Below are 21,688 nucleotides of genomic sequence, written 5' to 3' on the forward strand. Positions count from 1 at the left end.
TAACGGTTGTGGTTAGCCAGCTCATTTCGGACTGTGACGTCACAGTCCGAGCCGATTTTGAACAGCTCACTAGGAGACTGAAGGCAGGACACATTCAGAAACCGTATCTCACTCAAAACAGCATTGATGGATTTTTTTCAAAGTTTGTATGTGTGTGGAAGCACCAGAGACACAAAATAACACCCCAAATCCCAGAAAAAGTGATTTTTTCATAATATGGGCACTTTAAAACACATGGTACCGGGAGATCTACACTGTAAAACTTTCCACTGTGAATTTACAGTCATATACTGGCTGCAGTGTATTTTCTGCCTTTTCCTTTATTTTCCCAAAATGCATTGATATTATCAATAAATACCTGTAATCTGTCACATTCGCAGATAGTGCTGTAATATTGTTATTTTCTCCCACAATGCATTGCCATTTACAGTACGATACTGTATAACATTAAAACAATAAGATACTTTGAGATTTTAGCTGTAAATGTATATATCGAAAAGGTTTACAGTGCAGAAGACAGTTCAGCATTCACAACCATCTCAAACCAAATGGTGACTTTCTACTTTTTTTACATAATAGTCTTATTTTCCCTTACTTACAGTATTCTGGTTACATATTTTAAATAACATCCTCCTTACATGGTTATGAGCAACATATGTTACCGCCATTGTGGCGTCCATCTCAGCTATCTTCCTGTAGGTACATGATGAACAGATGAATTGGGAAATAGTATTGAGGCTTCTGTCCAGCTGTCACTTTCTTCACTAGCAGTGGTTCTCAACCTTTTGAAGTTGCGACCCCCCAGAATAATGAGGTTGGTGTTCGCGATCACCCCCCTTCGACAACAAGAGAATGAGAGCTGCAAACTGGTATTTACACGCCTTGATTTTGAGTGATTTTTTTTTTTTGGGAATGCTCTGATTAATACATGTAAACAAAGAATGCTTTGCTTTACAGTTTAGTTTTAGCAGCTAGCACATAGCCTTGTCCAATGTGCTCCAGGCTCTGTGGATTTTTTATGCATTTGTGATTTTTCTCCCCCCTCCCCACCTGCCTTCAGACCCCTTTATGTGTTCCAGGAACTCCTGATTTATACATGAAGCTCTGAATATAACACATGAAATGAACCAAACTCACACAGTAATGTAAAAACCATTCCCCAGTCTAGAATATGTTATTTCATTTTTTTCCTCCCCAACCACCTTCCGACCCCCAGGTTGACAACCACAGGTCTAAAGTGACAGTACATTACAGTCAAACAGTAAAGTCATTATGATAATTAAGACACCATTTATATATTGACATTATACATAAGCATTTATGAAATCATGGAGCTCTGCTGTAATGGTATTGTAATGGAAATATAAGTGTGATTATTATGGGATTAAGTGATATATGTGTGAAAATATGCTCACATTAGGTTCCCATCTTTTAAAGAGGTCTACAGTACATCCAGTTGTCTGGTCCACACCTGACAGCTTTTACACCAGCCAAAACAAACTGGTGCAGTTCAAACTAATTCTGGTGTGTTTGCCCATTTGGTTTAAAAGGTGCCCTGCCACACGTATGTCATGACTTTGTGGTAATGTCTGAAGTTCTACCATGGACTCTGTAACCTTGGTTACCTTGTGTCAAGCCATTCTAGCGTGGTATAGAAAGCCTGCAGGAAGACTCAGATCGATTTGTGCCAGTTCTCATTAATATTCAACGAGCTAAGCTGCTTGACTTTGATTTGCTAACAGCTAGCCAATGAGAGCCTGGCTATGAGAATCCTTTACCCAGCCCAACTGGGCGAGCTCATGAATAGTAATGGACTCAGGCAATATGACGTCAGACTGACCAGCTTTTTTTAATTGGCCTGATTTCTCCGTTTATTTCTTTTCAGTGGCTAGAGCTGACAGAGGAGGTAGCAGTTCATTTTCACATTCACGACATAAAACACACACACACACATATGGACCTAACATATTTAAAAAAATACAAGTCAAAACGTTTTTGGGTGGCAGGGCACACGTTAGGTGTGAATGCACTCTCAAATACCACGTAGAGCTGGCCATTTTGGTGGCCAAGGAGCTTTAGACTACCCATTTTGAATGTTATCGGTCAGGTTTCACAACATGGCAGGCAAGAAACCCAATAGCGCGACCCAAAAAACAGTTCAGGTGCAGAAACAGTTTTTATAAGTGGAGATCAAACCAGGTAGTACAATCAATGTAGCAACCAAATGCAGAAGGGGGAAGACAAAAAGGCAAGTCCAAAAAGGCAAGTTAAAATACAAGCAGGCAGGATCAGAATCCGAATGACAGACCGCTGCAGAGCTACTGGAGGTAAACACCCATGATAATCTGGAAATGAAGTGAGGGAATGGACCGGTACATATACTGAGGGGCTGATTAGGTGACGAGGAGCAGGTGAGCGTGGGGTTGAATGGAATCAGCAGGTAATGCAGAGCAGGAGGGAGTCGCAGAGTCTGAAAAGACATGAGAGTTAGTGAGGCAAAAACAAGAAAAAGGCAAAGAAACACTAAAGCATGAAGTTCAGAGAGTAATTACCCCATTTAATGGACATTATCAATGGTTATCAGCCTCATTTATATGGGTCAGAAAGGGCCTACTAATAGATCACAAGGCTGTTATCAAATATTCCAGAGGTTCTCAAACCTTTTACACTACGTACCACTGGAGAAAATATTATGCACTACTCTCTATGCACCACCATTATGGCCAACGTTAAAATAGAGTAGCATAGGCCTCAGGGGTTTCCGCGGGGACTTAAAGGGGCCCTATGCAGTTTTGGACATTTCTTTGCTGTTTTCTTGCTTTTTGCTGGCAGGTTTCTCTATAGAGCTCCCCCTACAGCTTCGGAATAGATATTTGGCAGCTTCTATGTTTACTCGTGTCTGACTCCTCTCTCGGTCAGTCTTCCGTTTCCTCTTTCTCTGTTCCTCCGACAATGCTTTCCTTTCTGCGTTTTTGCCGGCTCAGCCATGACGATAGTGTGAAAAAGTCCATCGCTACTTTGTGAGCCGGTTCCTGAATGGGCGTATGTGTGCAGTGCCGTGAAGCAATTCGTGACATCGCGAGACCTGATATCATGTGATACTTCCTGACGCTGAAAAAAAAAAAAAAGAAACTGCATAGTTCCCCTTTAAAAAGTCTAAAATAGTCAAAAATTTCTAAATCAAAATTTAAGGCCTTAAAAAGTCTTAAATTAGCTGTAGTATTGTGTTCCAAGTGTTAAATAATTTTAAACAGGTCTTAATCTTCCTACGTCCATGCAACGCTACCTCTAATGCTCATTCCAACGCTTAGAATGTTTGTCTGTTTTGGATTCTGTGGTGTTGTAGTTCTTTCTTTTGTAGTCCAAATATAATTTGCTGTATTATGACTACAAATCAGACCAACATGCAACTTATATTGCAGCCAATCAGCTTTTGTATTATTGGCGTGAGTCTCTTTCAGACGGTACCATAGGCTATGGGGAAGTGCAAGTTTAGGGATACTTGGCTTGGAAAAAAAACTAAATTTAGGGCTTAGTCTAAGTCAGTTACCAACAATGTGTTTGAAGCCTACTGCTTTTATGCCAGAAAGCAATTCATTTTGTGACTGCATTTCCTTTTCTTTTATAATGTCATGATATAGGTCTTACATTTAATTCATAATGGTCTTAAAAAGTCTTCAATTTGACTTGGTGAAACCTACAAAAGCCCTGGGCCTACCCTATTCAGCTACGGACAGGTCACGCAGAAGGCAGATTTATTCCTAAAACATTATTTGTTGACAGCCACAGAAATGCTGTACTTCCATCCATCCAGCTCATAAATAATTATGGATGTATGCACACTTGTTAATGTACATGACTATGTAGCAAGCTGATATCGAAACAAAAGTATTTACATGTAAGGAAACATTTATTTTACATGACTGTCAACTGATCATAGTTAATATATATTATTTGAAATGTTGGATTTCTATGGTATTATGTTTTAAAATTTCCTTTTTTTTTTTATATATCAGATTCCATCCACATTTTACTAGAGGGAGCTCACATACCACCAGTGCTACTTCTACCACAGTTTGAGAACCAGTGATCTATTGATATGGTAACTATTGATATGGTGACGGTCGCTGTTAGCGTTGTCACACTTTTTAACACTCTGGGAGTCCCGTTGTGAATTCAAACAACACTAAGGATACCTGGTTAGGTTCAGGCAGCAACACTACTTAGTTAGGTTAAGTTAATGTGGATTGGGTTAAAATACTAAAGTTTTTGTCTCATCCAGCCAATGAGAGGAGGTAGTCCGTAAGCGATAATTACGTATACCACTGTATGCCACTGAAGCGTCTGCACTACGCTCTGCGCCCTACCTCATGTGTAAGCGGCATTACAGAGCAGCATCAGAGAACAGAGATACTTTTCACCTATAAGTTCTTGTAACTTTCTGCTTTTCTTTTGCCAGAAAGTTTTTTTTTCTTTTCTTCAAATGTTTAACTTTCCCATATCAAAGCCGATTTCCTCATGTTCAGTACAAACTCAGCCACGAGCGAATCGTCTGGAGATCGCTGCTCTGAGGCTTTTTAAAAACAAAAAGCAGAAACAAAACTCATTCAGAAACTCACAGAAATCGGTTGGAAATAAACCCAGACAAGCAGAACAAAACGAGAGCATTTTCCTGTCTGTACGAGCAAAAAGCTACTTCTAAAGACACAATAAGGTTGTTAAGGTTCATTATTTACATATATATATATACTGTGAAAATATATGACTGCTGACAATCTCTTCCCACATATAAAGCTCCGACCTTGTTCAAAAAGTGCGCTCACGTCTGCTCCTGCTTTAGTTTAACGCTGCCGAGTCTTAATGCACAACAACAAATAGCAAGCATTAGTGCTAATGATGATAACAACAGAGACGCTCATTAAAACCTGACGTCAGCGTCCTGCGGATGAAAGGGGAGCCAAGGCAGGAAAAATCTAAATAGAAGATATTTATGGATTCACAGAAAAATATGTTTTTCGTCTCATGAAGCAAAGAGAAAACCCATCTTCATTTGCAGGCTGTGTGTTCTCTTGTTTTTAGCTGTATTTTTCAAAAGGAAGAACTCAAACAGCAGCTTCTGACAGTAATATATTACATATTGTGTGTGCTCCCTATATAAAGAATATGTAGGCTGCACGGTGTGCCAGTTGTCAAACATTAATGAATGTTCAGATCAGATTAAATGCAAACAACTATTATTTATTCATCCTGTTAAGTTTGTGTTTCAAGTGTCTTGAGGGCAATCTACACCGCAGGCGTATTGTTAACGGCACTTCTCTAAGACATCCTCTTACACGTATGTATTAGACCTCGCCGACTCTGAGAGACTTGCGCTGTTTTACACTGCAGGTCAATTTTTTCCCACCCTTTGCTTGCTCAGTGAAGCATGACCTTCTGGTAGCACACCTTCACAGTTCCACAGTATGTTGTGAACATGTGAAAGAAATCTATACTGATATATGTGTTTATAAGTGGGAAGAGAGTCCCTTGACTGAGTTTCTGATAACATCATGTTAATAATAATTAAAGGTCCCATGACATGGTGCTCTTTGGATGCTTTTATATAGGTCTTAGTGGTCCCCTAATACTGTATCTGAAGTCTCTTTTATAAAGACCTTAGTGGTCCCCTAATACTGTATCTGAAGTCTCTTTTATAAAGACCTTAGTGGTCCCCTAATACTGTATCTGAAGTCTCTTTTATATAGACCTTAGTGGTCCCCTAATACTGTATCTGAAGTCTCTTTTATATAGACCTTAGTGGTCCCCTAATACTGTATCTGAAGTCCATCCATCTCCATCTTCTTCCGCTAATCCGGTGTCGGGTTGCTTGGGTATCTGAAGTCTCTTTCCCGAAATTCAGCCTAGGTGCAGAATTACAGCCACTAGAGCCAGTCCCACAATGAGCTTTCCTAGTGTGCCATTTCTGTGTCTGTAGCTATTGAGGAGGAGAGAGAGGGGGGCAAGGTGGAGGGTGGGGGTGTGGCCTTGACCAACTGCCACTTTGCTCGTTTGAAAGCCATGATGTCTCTCTCTCCAAATTCTCTGTGCGGACAAAGCAGAGTAAGGGGAGGTAACCTTGCTCCTTATGACATCATAAGGAGAAGATTCCAGATCGGTCCATCTGAGCTTTCATTTTCTCAAAGGTAGAGCAGGATACCCAGGACTCGGTTTACACCTATCGCCATATCTAACCACTGGGGAACCATAGGCAGGCTGGGGGAAACCATATGAATGTTAAAAAACCTCATAAAGTGAAATGTTCATGCCATGGGACCTTTAAAGGAAAGAGACACAGAGATGACGATCTGTACTGTGATCAATAGTATTATGTTAAACTTGGTTCCAGAGTCTGAGCTCAGACCAAGCTGTAGGTCACCGAGTGGGGTCTGAATCTTTATTGGTCTCACGATTAAATTTGATTACAATTATCCTGTCAACGATTCAAGTCGATTCAATATCACGATGCATCACGACGTGTCACCCCAATATTATATATTGCTACCAGGGCTTTAAATTGACACCCGCACAGTGTTTCTATTCTTATTTTATTTTTATTGATCTGATGGATGGATGGATCATGAGAGCATTGCTGTGTGGCCGACATGGAGCAACTACACCGATAAAAGTGACGGACTTGATATATTTATTTAGTCATGTAGATGGTGTGAAATACTGCCGTGCAAACCATGTGCCGTCTGCTGCAAGAAACATTCATACATGCATTTGTAACAATAAGGGCTTGACTACTGCAACAATATATTCTATGTAGGGTTGGGTACCGAAACCCGGTGCTAATACGGCACCGGTGCCTAAACGACCGATATCTACTGGACTGAATTGCAACGTGGATTTCGGTGCCACTTAAATGCCTCCTGCGCGGCTCTCTGATGCTCTGAAACAGACGTTAGAGGCAACAGAAGCATCGTTGCACGTGACGCTAGTTAACACTTCACTTGACAGCAGGTAACGTTAGCCTAACGTTAGCTAGCAGCTGGATTAAACACGGTTAAACAGCCAAACAGTGTAAAGGGTGTAGAGGATTCCAACAGCGGGACGTTAAGCAGTGTGCAGCTGCCGTTGTCGGAAAAACAACACAGACGTGGTGCGTTCACTTGAAACTAGTAAGCCTTGTGGTGCATTCAAAGTTATTGTAAAATACCCTATTCCCTATTACCCTATTGTTTTATTAAGTATCGGTTCAGGCACCGTTTAGGCACCGATATCGAAAAAAAAAAAAAAAACAATACCCAACCCTAAATCTATGGTACCACAAACAAGTTCCTACCACATTTTATGGTAATCCATCCAAAGGTTAACGAGACATTTAACTGAAAAATAAAAGGCAACCTCAAGGTGGCGTTAGATGGAAAATTGTGGGACCACCAAAATCAGTTGGATTCATCATCTGGGGAGCATGAATATTTGAGTATAGTCACATATTCAATAGCCGTCAAATTTTGTTTAGTATGGACACAAAGTGGTGGACCGACCGACTAATATCGCCATGGTTTGATGTCTAAGGCCTGAAACAAAAGCATCTTTAGGGTACTTTTATATTTATATTTACATCGTGAAGAGCACAGTGTTAGGTTAGGTTCCATAAACCCAAAGCTCTGAAAGGAATTTAAAGGAATCCTTTCTTTCTTTTCATGTTTTAAATTGACATACATACATATAAAGTGTTCACATGGATACTGTAATACAATAAAAGAACCATCTAATCCCAAAGGAGAATCATCTAATCCACTCAGGCCTGATCGCTCTCTTCAATGTTCCAACCTGGCTTTAATGTGATCCTTCCTAACTCGACTGCCTCGTCCCGCATTACAGACGCGTGTGTTCAAAAGCATGCACTGGTTGGAGGATTTCAAAGAGAGGGGTTTTATGTGATTTTGCAGGGTCTTTGTGCATTCGGTTCGCCCTCGCCAACTAAAGCCACCAGAAAACAGCTTTAAAAAAAAATAAAAAATAAATAAACGCCAGCGCTGATCTCCAGACGAGCTCCGAGTGGGAGGACCAGCCAGCAAAGGTGGGAAAACAATCCGCTTCCGCCTGAAGAATTTACCACTTCACCGTGAAAACACGCAGCTCTGAAGCCCCAGCGCTGATAAAAAAACCCCAGAGAAATAAATAAGAAGCCCCACTCCGCAGCCTCCTCCTCCTGTTTATTCATTCTAACCAGGCGGAGAGTTTATCATTAGCAGTCCACAAAAACATCAGTCACGTTAAAGCGTGCTGGTATTTCACCATTATGGCAAAAGCCGACGTTCCCTGTGAAAAAAAAATCAAATGTGTGAATTTCTCCATCTGATGTGTTTTTGTAGCCCGAGGCTGCTTTCGAGCCAAACACTTGATGAGAAAATTGAAGTGAATTTCTACCGAGTAAAAAGGTCGAAGAACGTTATCGGTGTTGAGTTTGGTGTAAGTAAACATTCTCTTTGAGGCGAAGTGGCCCGTCACATTGCATCATCGGAAACGTCCTCTTACAAAACCAACAGGAAACATCCAATAAACCTTAAAGCTTTTGCACATAAAGTTAAAAAAACATCCCTCTCCGTATAAATCCATGAAAACATTTCACAGCCAATCAGGAGCTTTTTATCAGCCGGCCGATCGAGCGCGGCCACACAGTGAGCTATCGACCCTTCGACCCTTTTAATGTCTGAGCTCTTTGATAACGCTGAAAGACGGCCTGTGGCAGGAATCAAACGTGCGGCCCGCTGCGTACAGGGCGCTCTCCCTGTCTGGGCCTCAACATTAATGAACATTAGAGGAGACTTCAATCGATCCTGTGACAAGAATGAATCGTACGGGAAAGAAAGAGAAGAATCGAGCTAAGGGTGGGATTAAACGGGACACGGACGCAGGTTGGGTGCGGCGCCGGAGCTGTTTTAAACATGGAATCCAGCCAGACGGTTCATAAACAGGCAGGAAACAGTCGTGTCGGGCTTTTAATCAGTCAGCCAGTGGAGCAGTGGATCGATGGAGCAGCCGGTCAGTGGCTGACTGCTTACTGGCTGGATGTTGTGAGGCTCAGCGGGTCGATCTCTGCGATCGATGCTGAAAACAAGTGGAGATGCGACCTGCTGTGTGTGTGTGTGTGTATGTTTCGCCTCTCTGTTTTCTGAATAGGAGTGTAGTCGAAAAAGCTTTTCTGTCTCTGAACACTAAACAAACAGTACACTCAGACACAAAGCTGAGGAAACTATTTTTATAAAATACACTTTATGAATCATTTCTGGTGTTATGGCGCAGCCCGGAGAACAATCTGTAAAGTCCCCCCCCCCCCACACACAGTGTTGTAGCACTGTATCAGTATCAGTCTCTGTGTCCCAACCGGCAGCGCCCACCAAGAGCCAGGGTCTGTCCGAGGTTTCTGCCTGTTTAAAGAAAGTCCTTCCTCGCCACTGGCGCACCAAATGCTCGCTCTGTGGGAGGAATTGTTGGGTCTTTGTAAATGATAGAGTGTGGTCTAGACCTACTCTATCTGTAAATGTTCTGAGATAACTCCTGTTATGATTTGACAGTATGAATACAATTTAACTGAATAGTACTCAAGATCAGTCTTGGTCTGGAGACCGGTCTCAAGACCACCTTTTGAAGGTCTCGGTCTTGTCTCGGAATCGACCCCATTATCTCGGGAAAAACCGGACTCGATCAAGACCCCAACTGCCTTTTGTTTCTTTTATCAAGGCATTTCTCACGATACACTTACGGCAATAAAAGAGGTGAATGAAGAAGAATCTTAATTTGTTTTCTGTGGATGTTTTTTTAATTGGAATTTGGATCTTTCAGTTTAATTTGAGGAGTGCCAATGGATAGCATTCCCCCCCATTTTATCCTGCCATGCAGTGTGGGACTCGCACTGGTCTGGTCTTGGTCGTGTCTCGGTCTCGATACACTCTGGTCTTGGTGATGACTTGGTCACGGCTTAGGTGGTCGCTACAACTAAGGTATAGTATAGTTTTGAATTTAAAATTTCAGTTTTTATTTTATAACTGAATTGACCTTTCATTAGTTTAAGTTTAGTTTCAGGTATTAAAGGTCACACGTTTTTTAGGCTACAACATTTTTTGTCACATACAGCAAACATCTCCTCACTATCTGCTAGCTGTCTGTCCCCTGAACACACTGTAAAAAATCATCTCCTCACTATCTGCTAGCTGCCTGTCCCCTGAACACACTGTAAAAAACATCTCCTCACTGTCTGCTAGCTGCCTGTCCCCTGAACACACTGTAAAAAACATCTTCTCACTATCTGCTAACTGCCTGTCCCCTGGACACACTGTAAAAAACATCTCCTCACTGTCTGCTAGCTGCCTGTCCCCTGAACACACTGTAAAAAACATCTCCTCACTATCTGCTAGCTGCCTGTCCCCTGAACACACTGTAAAAAACATCTTCTCACTATCTGCTAACTGCCTGTCCCCTGGACACACTGTAAAAAACATCTCCTCACTATCTGCTAGCTGCCTGTCCCCTGAGCACACTGTAAGAAAACGCGTTCTCTGTAGACAACCCAGGGTCCACAAACGGCAACAATAACAAACTGCGCCAACCTGCACCACCAAACATAACAAACAGTGTTCCAGCCGATAACCGACCAGAAGAATTTGGGGGTTTGGGGGTTAGTGCGCAGAAGCACGGAAGGGAGGGGAGGGGACGGGATGAGGAGGAGGGAGGAGCGAGCTAGCCTCGTTTTGTTTGAAAATACTTTGAACGTCAACAAGAAGTAACGTCACCCAACATCGCTTAGAGCACCTTTAGGAAAGGTTTCGTTTTAGTTTTTATATATTTAGTTTTAGGGCGCCTGGGTAGCTCATCTGGTAGAGCGCACGCCCATACAAAGGCTCAGTCCTCGACGCAGCGTCCGCAGGTTCGGTCCGACAGCACGGAATACACCGAACAGACACAAATCACTGACCTCGCCAGACTGTCCAACGGCCGATTATCGACTTTGTGTGTCTCTGGCTTTAGTTTTATCTACGAAAAATTACAAAAATGACGGTATTTCTTCTCTCTCCTGCTCCCCCTCACATGCTGTGAGGTGTGCTAACGTCACTGGTTTTGAGTCAGCCGGTCAAGATGGAGTGATCGAGGCAGTGGCACACTGATAAAAGAACATTTAGTAAGTCAGCTGGAGCTCTGATGTTGAAAGACTTTTCACTATTGCAAGTGATAAATAACTGTAAACGTTCTCTAATATGGGAGATTAATGCAGATTAAAGAGCAGTGTTATTTAAAAAAAATCAAATATAATATATTCTATCAAATATAATACATTTTCTCATAAAAATCAACATTTACTTTTTGGCCCGTGGCCTTTCATCCAGATACATTTTTGGCCCTTCATATGAAAGAATTTGGGCACCTCTATTAGTGACCTGCAGGGAACACTGAGGGTAAATGTGCCGTAAAACCAGAACTAGGAGCTGAAAAGCTCTGTAAAGCTGCAGAGAATCCACAAACTGAGTGGGTTTTATCACTACAAGGGACCACTTTACATAACAAGTAGTTGTCTGAAAATATCATGTATAAATCTGGCTGAGATATATAAAGTATAAAGCGTGTTTAAGGTATTAAAATAAGATCTTCTGTGCCAAAATGAACAAAAAGTAAAACCGCAAACATCATGTCAGATTCCACAGGAAGAAGTAAATACGCGTCAGTTAACAAACATGAAGCCTGTGCTCTCGAGTCTGAAAAGAAAGGCAGAAGGTTTCTGAAGCTCCTCTGCACTCAGTTTGCCAAACGGCGAAGTGTTGCCTCTTTTCTCTCTCCAGCCTTCATCATCATCTCCCCATTCAGCGCAACACCTCGCTGTGAGGAGACTCATTCCTCTCGTCCCCTGCTGCCTGCAAAAATTGGCCCAGAGGACTAAAGGAGGAGGTGGAAGAGAGAGGAGGGGAAGGGGAAGGGGAAAGCGGAAGAATAGCTTCTGACACACAAAGCCTACATCCAGTTCAGACAAAGCCTTCCTCTGGAGCTCCAGCACAGCCAGCCACTGGTTTCACGTCTGTTACGCTGATAATGAAGTCAGTTAAAGATCACCACCAAAGTTTCTACACAGATAAACTCAAAACATTAAAGACTACAGAGTTCTGCATCGCAGCCTAGTTCATGTTGGGTGTTAAATTAAGATAAAGTAAAGCTACAAGAGAGCCTAAAGTGATTGTATTCTTCTGAAAAGTCTCAAAGGATTTATTCCAGATTGATTTGAGAAGTGAATCAATCTGGAACTCATCCCGAAATTCCACCAGGCGCGGATGCCCCGCGTTCCCGTTTAGTTCCAACGTCCACCATACCTCATACCACACCGGGAGCGTGCAGAAGCGGAGCATTTGAGCTCTTCCACTACCTTTTCCCGGCTTGTCAAATGCACCCCGGCTCTGTCAAAAATAGCGGTGGCGCGTATTTTGAGCGGAATCACAAGCATTGTCTTGAGTGGCGGCTATGGTGGAACGCAGCGCAGATGCGTCCTGGTGGAATTTAGGGGTAGCCCTCACACTAACCCTTTTAAAGTCAGAAATCCAAAACCCCTTACTTAAAGCTGAAGTAGGTAAGCCTTATAAAACTAACTTTCTGTCATATTTGCTGAAACTGACCCTATGTTTCAGGAGAACTACATGAAGCAGGTCATTTAAAAACAACTATCCGGCTCCTCTGGCACCACCTACAGCCTGTAGTGTGAATTGCAAAAATCCACCGCTCCCTGTTCAGATGCAGCAATCAGGGCCGAGGGGGGGGGGGGTCTAACTGCGTGTCAATCACTGCTCATGCACACGCATTCATTCTCACTTGTGGGGGAGGAGTCCTGGATCTTCGCAATCCTACCTACGGCACCTTTAAGAAAACCAACAATATTAAATAATTTGGTAAATACACCTTTATGGGTAATATGGGAATGGAGAGCTGCGGATGACGTGCGCCGGCCGGTGCTTTGCCTTAAGCTCCCCAGTTCAACTCCCCAGTCATTGGACGAGGTAGCGGGAGGCATCGAGAGAACTTTTACCATTCCCTTACCCAAACCCCTACCCCTAACCACAATCTTGTCCTAAACCTAACCAAGTAGTTTTGTTGCCTAAACCTAACCAGACCCTACACATTGGAAAAATGTAACCAAAGGGCTACCAAGTGTTAAAAAATGTGACGCCAGGGGTCTTGACCAAGCATCTTTCCATCAGTCAAATAGACACAAAAACATGGGAAAATAGGGTCCTAGTTGAAAAATACCTATGTTACCATAAGTCAAATTCATGCTTGGACCTATAAAGGTGCTGTGAGCGATGCTGCGCGAAGATTGTTTGTATGTGAACTCAACAGCCAGACAAATACAACCCCCCCCCTTGAGAATCCCCCCCCAGATTCATGGACGCGCATTGCCATAGCGACCACTTCTGTTAGTTGGGAGTGTGTTGTTGGATTCAAAGATTGTTCTTTCCATCACTTCGTCACTTAGAAACAAAAACATAGGATCATAGGGTCCCGGCTGAAAAATACCAAAGTTAAGTCAAATTCAGGCTTGGACCTTTTAAGAACCCCTGTACTAATGCCTGTTGGTTTATCCCGCTCTATAGCGCCACCTTCAGGACAGAATTTACATTTTCAGCTTCAGCAACATTTCGGCGAAATCATCAGTTGTTTTTTCTGTGCCACAGTTTTTGATTGTGTGTGTAATGAGCATTAAAGCTCTTGGTGGTTGCTGTCACTACCCAAAGTGAGTAGAGTGCAGCTTTGAGTTGCGCATGCTCAGATTTAAACGGTTTACGGCATAACGTGTCATACCCGATGTTAGCCGAGTCAGACCGGCTTTGGTCGAGTGCAAATGTGAGTTGCGCATGGTCAGATTTAAACTGTTTACGGCATAACGTGTCTTACTGAAATTTGTGAAATCTGTAAAATAATAAACTTTTCTCTTTACATACAATAACAGAAGATGGAAATCATTTCTAAAACATTTTAGCTATCTATGATTGTTTGGTTGCTAACGTTAGCTCAAAACGCCATTCAAGTGACAGCCTTTGTGTCTGATTGCTAACTTGTAGCTAGCAGTCATTTCAAAAATGTTTTAGCTCTCTATGATTGTTAGATTGCTAACGTTAGCTAAAAACGCCATTCAAGTGACAGCCGATGTTGTGTTTGATTGATAACTTGTAGCTAGCAGTCATTTCAAAAACGTTTTAGCTATTTATGATTGTTTGACTGCTAACGTTAGCTCAAAACGCCGTTAGCATCTAGTAGGCTACTTGATTGCTAACGTTAGCTCAAACCGCCATTAGCATCTTGAAGGCTACTCGTCGCAAAGTGACGCATGCGCAACTCAAAGCTGCACTCTACTCACTTTGGGTAGTGACAGGTTGCAATGTCTTTAAACAAACAACAAACGCATAGTTTACAGGTTTGATGAGAATATTGAATTATAAAGTTGCTCGCACATTTATTAATTTCACGCTAGTCATTGTACTAATACCAGGAATTGGTAGGCAAATTGCAGATATACAGTATAATGTGCTATGCCAAAAATATTTAGTATGCTTTAATTGGATCATTTTCATGTCTAAAAGAAAAAATAGCAAATATTAAATGTTTCTCCCAGAATCCCTCTGGGTAGAGAAGTAGTTACACTTGATGTAGACCATCTGCTAAGCTCAAACTCGGTTTAATGATTAAAATGTCATCAATCAATCAGATTACAGCCTGGCAGATCATTTTAGATAAACGTACAGATTAAATATACTGTAAATCAGATCATTTAAAGCAGATATTCAATTACTGAATTAGAAGACACTCTGTGAAAAGGCTGGAAAAGTCTCTGTGACATTTTATATGTTAGTACCTGAAGTCAACCCCACCGATATGGCGCTACATGTGATTTAAGACAAACAACACGCCAACCTGGCACCCCTGTCAATGACTGATGAGCCACTTCAGCAGAGGAATCGATCCAGAGACCCGAGGTGGTGACCACCTGGGCGACTTGGACCACATCCACAGCCAATAACAGGCATTTTGGAAACACAACTTCAGAATGAATGAATGAAAGAAAACACAGAGGCGAGACGTCCAGCAAGGCGCTCTGCTCTGCTCTGCTCCGCTTGGTCGATTGATAAATGACTCGGAGATGATCGGAGGAAACTCCCCCCTAATGGACCGATCTCTACTGGATCAAAGTTCCCTTTTAGTCCCGGGTCAGGGCTCTTACAGTGGTGTCTCAGCGTGAACCAGCACTCTCTCTACCTCCAGGGTATAAATAATATCCCCTGTCAGACGGTGGACGAGGCTCAGCAGATAACAGAGTCTCCAGGAAAAGGAGAAGCAGGAGAAGGTTTGAGCAGAAACTTAGAAACTCTGAGCATGTGCAGCTGATGCATCTTTGCCCTGCTGGCAGTGGGGCCTAAAGATGATGCTGCCAGGAGGTCCTTATTTTTAAAAAATGCATTTTGAATTGGTGCACCAAACACCTGAGCTGAAATGCAAAAAAATAAAAATGATGCATTGATAAGTTTGATGTTAGAAGATAGATCATTCTTGTTTATAGATCCATGCTAACTCCTTAAAGGTCCCATGATATGGTGCTCTTTGGATGCTTTTATATAGGCCTTAGTGGTCCCCTAATACTGTATCTGAAGTCTCTTTTACATAGGCCTTAGTGGTCCCTAATACTGTATCTGAAGTCTCTTTTACATAGACCTTAGTGGTCCCCTAATACTGTATCTGAAGTCTCTTTTATACAGACCTTAGTGGTCCCCTAATACTGTATCTGAAGTCTCTTTTACATAGGCCTTAGTGGTCCCCTAATACTGTATCTGAAGTCTCTTTTATATAGACCTTATTGGTCCCCTAAAACTGTATCTGAAGTCTCTTTTATACAGACCTTAGTGGTCCCCTAATACTGTATCTGAAGTCTCTTTCATATAGGCCTTAGTGGTCCCCTAATACTGTATCTGAAGTTTCTTTCATATATACCTTAGTGGTCCCCTAATACTGTATCTGAAGTCTCTTTTATATAGACCTTAGTGGTCCCCTAATACTGTATCTGAAGTCTCTTTCATATAGACCTTAGTGGTCCCCTAATACTGTATCTGAAGTCTCTTTTATATAGACCTTAGTGGTCCCCTAATACTGTATCTGAAGTCTCTTTTATATAGACCTTAGTGGTCCCCTAATACTGTATCTGAAGTCTCTTTTACATAGGCCTTAGTGGTCCCCTAATACTGTATCTGAAGTCTCTTTTATATTGACCTTAGTGGTCCCCTAATACTGTATCTGAAGTCTCTTTTATACAGACCTTAGTGGTCCCCTAATACTGTATCTGAAGTCTCTTTTACATAGGCCTTAGTGGTCCCCTAATACTGTATCTGAAGTCTCTTTTATATAGACCTTAGTGGTCCCCTAATACTGTATCTGAAGTCTCTTTTATACAGACCTTAGTGGTCCCCTAATACTGTATCTGAAGTCTCTTTTATATAGGCCTTAGTGGTCCCCTAATACTGTATCTGAAGTCTCTTTTATATAGACCTTAGTGGTCCCCTAATACTGTATCTGAAGTCTCTTTTATATAGACCTTAGTGGTCCCCTAATACTGTATGTGAAGTCTATTTTATATAGACCTTAGTGGTCCCCTAATACTGTATCTAAGTCTCTTTCCCAAAGTTCAGCCTTGGAACAGAATTACAGCCACTAGAGCCAGTCCCACAATGAGCTTTCCTTAGGATGTGCCATTTCTGTGTCTGTAGCTATTGAGGGGGGGTGGGGGGGCAAGGTGGAGGGTGGGGGTGTGGCCTTGACCAACTGCCACTTTGCCCGTTTGAAAGCCATGATGTCTCTCTCTCTCTCATGGGTGGGCCAAATTCTCTGGGCGGGCAAAGCAGAGAAAGGGGAGGTAACCTTGCTCCTTATGACATCATAAGAAGGAGATTCCAGATCGGCCCATCTGAGCTTTCATTTTCTCAAAGGCGGAGCAAGATACCCAGGGCTCGGTTTACACCTATCGCCATTTCTAACCACTGGGGGACCATAGGCAGAATGGGGGAACGCATATTAATGTTAAAAAAAACTCATAAAGTGAAATTTTCACACCATGGGACCTTTAATCTGTCATATGATGACTTGGTCTTGACTTGGACTCAAATGGACATGGTCTTGGGACTCATAGACTTTGTCACAACAGGAGTTATCTCAGTACACTTTACATATAGAGTAGGTCTAGACCACACTATATATTTACAAAGACCCAACCAACCCCAGAGGAAAACTTCATCACCATCTCACTCTCGACTCACTCATCATCAACAGCTTATCCGGGGTCGGGTTGCGGGGGCAGCGGCTCCGGCAACAGAGTGTGACTAAACAGACATTCAATAAATCTTCGAGATTTTTACTTAAAATGTGCACCATGCAGGGGAAAACAGAAACATTAACATTAAATGTGCAAAAATGAGCAAGAGGTGAAATGACGCCAGAAGCGTGTGTTTAATCCGCTGTGGATCACAGATCTGCAATCACCATCCATCTGCTCAATCTGATCTCTCTCTCTCTCTCTCTCTCTCTCTCTCTCTCACACACACACACACACACGCGCACGCACGCACGCACACCACACACTCCCTGCTGGAGTTCATTTAAATATTTTGTCATGTTTGAGTGTTTTTCTTGGTCAGCATATTAAGAACACAATCCAGCTGTGTGTGTTGTTATTCCCTAATAACTAACACGCTGAAGAGATAACACTCACAGCTGTTAATGTATAAATCATCTCTTTTAGAAGAACAGTAGTTCAGTATTAAATGTAAAAAGGCCTCATGCCCCCCCCAGCAGGTCTTCACCTGAAGGAAGCAGCAGGAACCAGAGGTGGGAAGAAATATTCATATTTTATAAGATATTGTTTGTGCAAAGATGACATTTTGTCATGAGGATGGCCCTAGAAGAACGCTCAGGGGTTACATTTTGATATTTTAGAGTTACCTTTGACTTTCCCTGTTTCTTCCCCCGAGTGATTTCACCCAAGATGCTCAATATGACGAGAAAGAAACAGCTCTGGGTTGTTGTGCATTGCTTTGAACCAATCACAATCGTCTTGGGCGGCGCTAAGCTCCGGACGCAGCGACGGTGGCTCTGTAGAATAGTCTCGGGAAGGAGCTTGTTTTGTGGAATATGTGTACCCACGCAAAAGAAAACGCCACATACAAAGATTATTTGTTTTGGGCATTTTCGGCCTTTCTTTTTGACAGGACAGCTGAAGATACAAAAGGGGAGAGAGGGGGGAATGACATGCAGCAAAGGGCCGCAGGTCGGAGTCGAACTTTGGTCTGTTTGTGCTGGTGTGAAAGCTGTTAGAGAAGAAATGCCCTAAACGTATTCTTTGTCAATCTTTACAATCATTCCCTGAAAGAACCGAGCAGGCCTGACTTGTTGCACCATCCAAAACTTGCCATTTTCAGCGTGTAGCTTGCTAGCTCGAAGTTTTGTTGTTTTCCATAACGAAGGGAGTTTGGGGAACAGTAACCGGCATACTTGAAATGTACATCCGTTTGATCCACACTAAGGTCATAGTGGCAGCAGGGACAATAGGTAAGGTAGCCCAGACATCCTTCTCTCCAGTCACATCCTCAGGCTCTTCCTGGGGAATCCCAAGATGATCCCTGGGGCAGAAGGCAAGTATAAGCCCTGCAGGGTATTGTGAGACTGCCGCAGGGTCTCCTACAGGACACCCTGAGGAACAGAGTCATAAGCCTTGTCCAAGTCCATAAAACACATAACAGAGGAGGTTCAAAGTTCATTCTTGACAGAAAGAAATACCTCCAAAAATGTCCATTTAGTAACTGTTTTGGAGAGCCAACATGCTTGAGAAGTCCTTAAAGTGCTCAGGAAAAGAGGAACTTTGAAAATCCACAGTTCCATGACAATTCTGCAAACGCTGCTGAAAAAAGTGTGTGATATGATTAAAAGCTCCTAAAAAACCTACTAAATTTAGAGAAGATGGATTGCTTAAAAGCACATGTACAGTAGACTTGATGGGCAAACTGTTGGGTTTAAATCAAGTTAAATCCAGATGTCACAGACCCCAGATTTAAAATAAATAAATAAATAAATTAATTAATTAATTAATTAATTAATAATAATAATAATAATAATAATAATAATAATAATAATAATAATAATAATAATAATAATTGAATAAGCACTTGATTAAAGACCATCAGATCATGATGTATCTTTCGCTGCCAAGACCTTGCACTATTTCACTTTATTTTTTTCCCTTTCATTCAGATTTAGCTTTTTTGTTTGGTGTTTTTTGTAAGTTATTTAATGAGCATTGTTGGAGGTGCCTGAGGCCTGAGATGTTCATTGCCAACGACTTTACTACTTCTGTATTGTTGTGCACACGACAAATAAAGAACCTTGAATCTTCTTCATCTAATTATGTTCTTAATTCCTGTTTGTTATTTTGGTGTTATAAAGCATTCAAGTTTTAATTGTGATCTTTTTGTGTTTTTTAATGATTACAGGTTCCAGATGTGGAAACCCTGAGAGCAGCGGGACAGTGAGAGCAGCTCATGCCGACCTTACACCAAACCTATTTGTAAGCGACAACATTCTCTATTTGCCGAAATTTTCATTTTGGTCCATATGCAGTTAATGACCTGCATATTCCGCAAAGTAGAGGAAGAGAATACCATGGCAGTACTGAATAATTGGAGCCCAGATGCAATTTTGTAATTTTCTAAATTTCTGATCCTCTAAATAAAAAACAAAAAATTGGAAAAACAGATTAGAGATAAAAAAATGTAATTTGTCATGGTGGAAAAAAATGAAAAATTGGATATTTGAACCCATTTTCCTGTTTTTCCAAATGTCCGTTTGTGCTTAGAAAATTGAACTGATAAGCGTTACGCTGACCCCAGAGGAGCCGGATTTTGTTTTTGTAATGACCATGTAGTTCTACTGGAACATAGGGTCAGTTGTCAGCAAATATGACAGAAAGTTAGTTGTACAAGTCTTACCTACTGCACCTTTAACGTTAGATGTGAGAAAGTGTCAGACTTTAGTCTTTTCAAAGTCTGTTCTAAGTCTTCTAGCGCATGGTGGGCATTAAGTGTTGTTCTGTACTGTAGCAGTTTCTGATGCGTCAGATGAACTCTGCGATTAATGAATCTCTGCACGGAGCGTAGAAAAGTTCACATTGGTATTCAGCAGCGGCAGCGGAGGCCTCTCTGTATGGATTCTGTTTGAGAGAAACATGCTTTCTTTCCCGCACTTTGTCTCCTTTATCTCCTCCGTGTGAAGGATTTGTCTGTTTAAAGCCTCAGACTGCTCCACTCTCATTCACAGCTTTCCCTTCTCTCTGCTCCGTTTCCTCTTTATTACTTCAACCTCCATCAACATCATCACCACCGCCACTCCGTACTTCTTCTATGGCCTGAATGTTTTAGCCTCTGACCTTAGACCTCTCCACTATTGATCCAGGCGCTGCGTCTTATCACACAGCGTGCTGTAATAACTGACCAAACGGAGAATCACAGCAGCTATCAGGTACCCTCACATCAAATCGGTTTTTGTTCCACTGTACAAAGATGGAGCTGAACAGTGTCTGACATTCCTGAGAAAAAAGCTTTTGAAAAGCAATCCAGTCTTTACACCAAAGCGATCATCACGGCAAAATAGAAATCTCCATCCAAACCAGCCGTTTCTGATCTGAAAATGTTTTCGTAAAACGACGGAAAGAAAACTGCTTGTCGGGTGAGATAATCTCTCTCGTTTGCAATGCAAATCAACTATTTGTTTCTGAAAACTGTGTCAGATAAAAGTGGAGTTATCTCAGTGTTTTCTCATTTTAATCTTCTGATCCTTGGTTGTTTTTTTTTGCCCTCAGGATTCCCTTTAAGTATCTTCGGGATGAGGAAACAATTGTCTGAAAGTATCACATTTTATTCTGTATGTGTTTGTTCCATCTCTTTATTGAAGGCATATGTATGAATGCATCATTTTATGTAGATAATATAATTGTTGTTATTATTTTTTTCTTCTTCAGATCATGGCCTATACTCCCATCAGGCTGTTCTCATGAACCATTTGAGCATATAGAAACGAAAAGTAATGCACTGTAATTGGTATGTATTCCGCGTATTGATTACTGTCAGCACCACATTGACTGCTGCTGTATAAGAGCGTGAAGATCCTCGGGGGGGGTGGAGGGTTCGGTCCTACAACACAAGGCTTTCAAGCAGGCGAGCAGAGTTCGTGTCCTGGAAAAAAATGAAGGGGAAAACACAAGACTTTCACCCAAGAAATGGGTGTTCATGTCCCGGGGAGTCCTACTCAAAGAGCTCATATTATGCTTTTTGGCTTTTCCCCTTTCCTTTATTGTGTTATATATCTTTTTTGTGCACGTTATAGGTTTACAAAGTGAAAAAGCCCAAAGTCCCCCCCCAAAGGGACTTATCATCTCCAACAGAAAACACTGTTCACCAACTGCTCCAAACAGCTCTACTGTAGTCCAGCCTTTACTTCAGAGACAGACGTGGGTCAATTTGGAACACATCGTCTTTCGCGCTGCAAGCGATGGCACGCCCTCATACTCTGCTTCTGACTGGCTAGTAGTCCTTACCTAGGTACTGTCAGGGCACGCCCTCATACTCTGCTTCTGACT

The sequence above is a fragment of the Perca fluviatilis genome, chromosome 10, assembly GCF_010015445.1.
Source record: "Perca fluviatilis chromosome 10, GENO_Pfluv_1.0, whole genome shotgun sequence".
NCBI classification, from domain to species: domain Eukaryota; kingdom Metazoa; phylum Chordata; class Actinopteri; order Perciformes; family Percidae; genus Perca; species Perca fluviatilis.